Source organism: Notechis scutatus, chromosome 1, assembly GCF_049901735.1.
Source record: "Notechis scutatus isolate UNSWTSFEM ecotype Mainland chromosome 1, rNotScu1.2, whole genome shotgun sequence".
NCBI classification, from domain to species: Eukaryota; Metazoa; Chordata; class Lepidosauria; order Squamata; family Elapidae; genus Notechis; species Notechis scutatus.
The window spans coordinates 194,913,720-194,920,117 of record NC_142009.1 but is presented as its reverse complement, the minus strand read 5'-3'; the positions used below and the strand labels follow the sequence as shown (position 1 = coordinate 194,920,117).

Sequence of the window (6,398 nt, the reverse complement as noted above, 5' to 3'; positions counted from 1 at the left end):
CATTACACTTTGTGCCTGCCCCAATTATAGCAGTATATATCTATGTAATATCTAATCTACATCTACAATATATATGGCTATATTCCCCAGCATATAAATTTACTGTATAGAGTAATGCAAGATTCCGTAATATTGCACCGTTGCAAACACAAGGACTCACTGAGTGTGCTACTTGCATGCTGTGTGCGATAATAAAATATGTATGTAAAGCATACATTTGTATTGAGAAGAGCTGTCAGGCCTTTGGAAAAGGGGTTGTCAGGTAGTTAAGCTGTGAGAGTCCACGTGGCACCATCCATGTGAAATGTGATTTCCAAATCTAGCTTTTTGCAAAGTATTTTGCCAGCCCCAAATATTTAAGGATACAGTACCTGTTATTTTGGCATCCAGAACTGCAGAGCTGACCTCCTGTGTCAAGGGCACGTGGACGGTGATGAAATGCCAGTATGTTGACAATTGTGCAATGCATGAAAATAATGGAGGATAGAAAAAAGAAAACACTTAAAAAAAAAAAAAAACAAGGACAGCAAGTGTGGGGTGGAATGAGCATCTAGGTAAGGATACAATCAGAATATTTCTCCGTATTAGAGATCATCTCAAGACTATGACAGAGCTGGGATCATGGTCTAGAGACTGGAAGAAAAACTAACCCTGTCAAAAAAGCAACAAGTGCTGGAAACATGCCTTTCTGGAAACTCAAAGGTAAGTCAAGGGATCAAAATTACATTAAATTATATTTTAAACAATTCACGTTTTAGATTTCTTTTCCCATCAAAGAAAGATTGGCACCCATTGCTTTCCATTCAGAGAGTATTTTCTGTAAGGAAGTACCTTAGATTTTTGATAGGGAGTTTCTCCTCAGCTACCCTTAAACTAGCGGGCCATTCCAGGCTCAACATGGAATGTTTGCTCTGATTTTTTTCTTTGTGTAGAGGCCCATATATGGATGTGATTGGGCTGCATAAATAGGACCGTAGCTAATTTTGTAGAGAATCTTTATATCAAATATGAATTTCACTGTTCCCCTCCCCACTTCCCCCCCTGAAGTATGGGGGAAGAAAAAGAGTCTGAATCTCTGTCGCAAATAACCCTGTCATCTGTCACAACTATCAAAATTAAACAAACTCTTGTCCCGTCCTATCTTTCTGATTCACCTCTCACTGTGTTCATACTTCCTTCTCTTAATCCCTATCCCTTTATATTTCAGCATGACTGTTCAAAAATGTGAAATTTAATCATTCTTAGCATTAAACTACGTAGAGCCCATTTTTAGCCATCATCATAAACTATGACTGGAAGCAAGCTATGATTAGCAGTCCCTAATCACTATATGTACAGAGTGTCATTCAGTATTTGAAATGATTAAATGCATCACTGTTTTTCATTCAGAGTAATAAAAGTACTGTGAATCTCTAGATTTATTTCAATATTCGAGTTTTCCTCAGTGTCTCCCATGTACTGGGTCCCCAACATCAGTGGGGAAAAAAATCATTGATAAGGCATGCAATGAGAACTGATCAATTAATGAGAAAAATTAAGGAAATGTTTAGATAAATACCATAGATAGATGTAATTTAATTAATAGAGCCTCCACATTGCCTTTTCTGATATTAGTTTCCCCCGAATCTTGTAAGATGTAGGCGAGAACTATTTTCAGTGCTATGCAGACGGCAGTGGTTTATCACCATGCAGGAAAGAAAAGCATTTGGGCTGCATTCTTGAAGTTCTACACAGATTTATGAGCGAGTGCCATCAATTACAAGGTCTGTGACATTCGTTAGGACTAACGTTTTTGAGTTGGGTGATCTCAGAAGAGGGATCACCATGGAACTTGAAAAGTTGTCTTCTCAATAGATAGTTGTGCTTGTGTCGGCAATGAATCACAAGAAGAGGAGATTCAGGGACGCCTGTGAAATTACTGGAGAGATTGTTTTGAAGGACATGAGCCAGTATATATCTTAACAGGCTTAAGAGGCACAGCTCTGATGGTTTGGGGTCTAAGCAAACTCCTGATGTCTTTCTCTCTCTCTCATGCTTCCAGTGATTTAATTTAAAAAAACTCTCAGCAAAAGACAAAACAACCTTTGTGCTGTTTCCTAGTCCCTTCATGCTGTGCCGTTAAATGAAGTGAAGGGGGAATTAATGCATAGATGGAATTTATTTTAGAACTCTGAAATTTAAAAAAAACAACACAAAAGTTTTATTTTTAACAGTGACACTGATAAAATTAATGTGATTCAAGTCCAGCACACACATACATATTTTTGAAAAGAAACATATCATTCCATGTATGTACAAATAGATTGTTTAGACTGTAAAAAAATTCAGCAGAACTCAAGAATTGTTTTTCTTCTTTCCTTTGAAGATTTTAATAGATATACAATCATTGTACTATGAGAAGCATTTGCTTCAGTTTGACCCTATGATAATTGTATTCCATATATTAAAAAAAGGATTATTTGTCAAATGTAGTGCAAGTTATCCGAAAAAATATTTAGCTGATGTTCGTGCATTTGTCTTTGTTTGTGCATTTGTATTTGCATATGAGTGTTCATGAGAGGGTAAACATTTAATGCATTTAAAAACAAACCATGGGCAGAAGGAATAAAGAAAGGTTACGTTTTATGTAGCATAGTATTCACATACTAATATATAAAAATCGATTATATCAGATTTTGCATATAGAGACAAAGATAAAAAAGATAAAAATAGAGACAGAGTGAGAGGTAGGCATGTACTTCAGTCCTTTTAAAACTCTCAACATATGATGTTTAGTTTCTATTTCCACAATTTATCCTCCAGTCAAGATATGTGGAAATGATGGAAATAAAACCAGATTGCAATGCACCTAGATGCCATCAGCACCTTGAGGAAGACTTCTACAGCTGGGATGTGTAGTTCTGATTAATCTAAATCCAACTTCACTGATTGCTTTAATGGCAAAAGTACCATACTGTATCCATTTTAGAGAATGTGTGAGAAAAAGACTAAAATTGCAGCTAGAAAGAAAATTGCTACTTTTTGTTTCTGGCCTCAGATGAAAATCCCTTTCCAAGGGATAGATAGGAAGAACTGAAGAAGAGACACATGAGTAGAATGACCACAATTCTATTGAATGCAGCCTATAGTGGAAAAAAACCCTTATAAAGGTAAAGATTTACTTTCTGTCAATCTCACTATTATCTGGGTTGCTTGGCTCAGCTTACAATAAATTGGATAAGCACTGAGTTCCTCAGTTAGAAGATTGTGATAGTGGTCAAATCCAGCCTCAAAATCCTCCATTACTATACAGAATTTTTGTAAGGAAAATATTGGTTGCTTATCATATATTTAATTCTGCATTAAACCGAAGAGAGTAGAAAATTGTACATGTAGAATATGGTAGAGAGATGGCCAGTGCATTGCTTAAACCATAAGTCAGTTAGATAGTATTCCCCCAAATAGTGTCAGTAGCTCCCTTAATTTAGAATCAAATTAATAACAAAAAGCAGATAATTAAAATAGTTAATGTAACTTTACATGTTGCATGTGACTTTGATGATCTTGCCTGAGAACTAATCAGATTTTGACATTTCCATATGGGATTTCTGAAGAACTTTGAGGGAGATCATCAAAATATCCTGAAATGTATTGATTGTGAATGGTTTTAGGTAATATTTAAGGAAAAGTCATGATGGCATGATGCCGCTATCCCTAAGGCTGGGAATGTTTCACCTCTGATTTAATGGACAATTAATGCAATTGTGGAGCTTAGGAACATTAAAAAAAATATCTCTTCTGTGTTCATTAAAATTCAGAATAAGTTAAATCTAAGTGTATGTTTAGATCTCTGATTATTTAGCACATCCAGAATTCAGCAGTGAAAATGGCAGCAGAATAGCAGCAGTAAGTTGTACTTATATGAATCTCATTGCTGCTGTTCACAGCCAGTATTTTGAAGTCCTTAAGTGCTGGTGCTGCCATGTAGTCCCAAATAGTAGACAATAAATGGCAGTGGCTCTTCTGAATTTCACAGCAGATTTTTTTTTTTTTTTGCCTATTTCAGGGATTGATCTTGGGTCTTCAGTATACAAGCAGATCCTGTGCCAATGTGTTATAGCACAACAACTCTAGAACAACCAGTAATATTTTGGGATCCAGTAATATCAAAATGCAGATTTCTTCCTATGGAGTAGTCATGAATGCAAAAATATTCTCAGAAGGCAAAACCTTCGAAGATGATTTATTTCAATCAGGAGCAGGCGGAAGAGCTTTTCTGTTGCATGCAAATGTTTTCTTTTGGACCCATACTTTTATGGGGGAAATTTATAATGAATGGAGGGGGCTTGGCCACTGGTGAAGTCAACAGTATTAACTTTGAACCAGTGGGGAACATTCATTACTTTATGTTCATTTGTGTAATTCTGGGCTAAGCAAATCAAGCTGTGGTCTATTTTCCCTGTGGTAATTGGGTGGTGCTAAGTTAATGAAAAGCAAGATAGTGGAAGGTGTTGGAGAATATTAATGACATTCCGTATTTGCATATACGGAATATTTATGTACTGTAATAGTACTTACGTTAATGCACTTTACTGAAATGCATATAAGTTACTATATATAGATGGATGTTGCTGAACAATGCTAAATAGGGAGAACCTTTAATATATATATATATATATATATATATATATATATATATATATATATATATATATATATATATATATTTGCACCAAACATATCTGATGTCATGCAAGAGAATTATCAAGAAAGTGAGAATGAAAAAGAGATCCCATCAAATAGTTAAGCCACGCGCAAACGGTATATATATATATATATATATATATATATATATTTATATATAGTATACAATATATAGATAATGGGCAGTTCCAGAGATTACTAGCCAACAGAATTATGAGCATAACAAAGTAATGGTAACAGTACAGTACACAGTACACACTCTTGGTATGGCAGTACACACTCTTGGTAACAGTACAGTACACACTCTTGCATATTTATATCACAACCTCAGATGCAAGTAATGGGATTTGTATTGTGACATCATGAATCATGACTCATATTTTATCCTTTGCCCCCTCTTGCTCCTCCCTACTCCATAGATGCTTAAGGAAGAGTCGCCACTCTGCCAAGGGTTGGTTTCTACCATTAAGTTGTGCTTTTATGTAAGACTTAAAGTTGAAGAAAAACTGGATTTATACCTCTTAGCTTTTGAATCAAAATAAGATGCCATACTTCTACTGCAAATACTGGTAAGGTCCCATTCACATTACATCCATTTGGTATTATCTGATATTTTATATTTCCACTGTACACTTCCAGTAGATAAGTAGAGCATTTATTTTTGAAGGACTGGTCCCTGAGTATAGTTTTGAGCTAATGTTTATTTAGTGATGGTAGGGGTGAGAAAGGTTGTTTAGGAACTTAATTTGCTTGTCCTGGCCACATTGAAAGCAACTTAAGCCATGCTTATGTATTCACTTCCAGACTACATTATAGAAATGTAATTTATGTTGCAGCTGCCTCTGAAAATAGTTTGGAAGCACAAAATGCCACTACACAGAGATCTGGAACCTGCTTTGTAAAATTTTGCACCACTTATCTTAGCTGCCTAGATGCTTCTGAACTCAGTACAAATGTTTTAATTTATGGTTTGTATAAGGGAAGTCTCAGTCATTATATACTAATATTCACTTCTTCTAAGAACTACTACACAATGAAGCACATATAATAGCATCTACTCTGTGCAATACCATTCCTCTTCACTTACACTCAGCAGCAGTCATTTCAACAAATCTTTGAACTTTAAAATCAATCTTTTGTGGGTAGCTTTTGGCAAACATGCAAATAATTCCTAAGTACATATTCTTGTTTGTTTTAGCCTTTCTTTCTCCACAATTAATGTCAGGGTATAGTGTTGTACTGTAAAACATGCCAATTAGGAAAGGTGTAAACATAAAGAGTGGATTATAAATTTTTAAAAACATTTATCAAAACTGGCTTGCAAATATTCAACATCTTCTGTTCTAGTGCACTGAATGATGCTTATTTATAGAGTCATGGTTTACAATCATTCTTTACACTGTAAGTGCTCCTTCAAGGTGTTTTGAGTTTTCAGAAATTGGAATCTTCAGCAGTATAAAAGTTAATGAAATAAAAATCCAATTGAAACAATCTTAGATTTCCTTAACATTGAATACCATACAGTTGAAAGAATGTAGATTTCTTGGGAATGGAGAAAGAATGATTGAACTATTAAGTGGGCCATTTCAAAAACGATTATTTAATCCTGAGACAGAGAGAAATGTGAGAAAAAAGTCCTCAAAATTACCCTGCCTTGATTTTATTTGGTATAACATGGGGAGAGAGAAATTCTCAAAGGCTTTCAAGATTCTCTT

At 35.0% G+C, this 6,398-nt stretch overlaps 1 long non-coding RNA gene across 2 annotated transcripts; it reads left to right on the top strand.

Moving 5' to 3' along the window:
• The first annotated feature begins 530 nt into the window (after window positions 1–530).
• Window positions 531–4,641, top strand: LOC148133150 (uncharacterized). Of its 2 annotated transcripts, XR_015747146.1 has the most exons (4): window positions 531–702; window positions 1,635–1,763; window positions 3,038–3,149; window positions 4,046–4,641. It is a non-coding gene; the product is annotated as an uncharacterized LOC148133150 (long non-coding RNA). The 2 variants fall into 2 exon arrangements; XR_015747144.1 differs by lacking the exon at window positions 1,635–1,763.
• The last annotated feature ends 1,757 nt before the right edge of the window (window positions 4,642–6,398 follow it).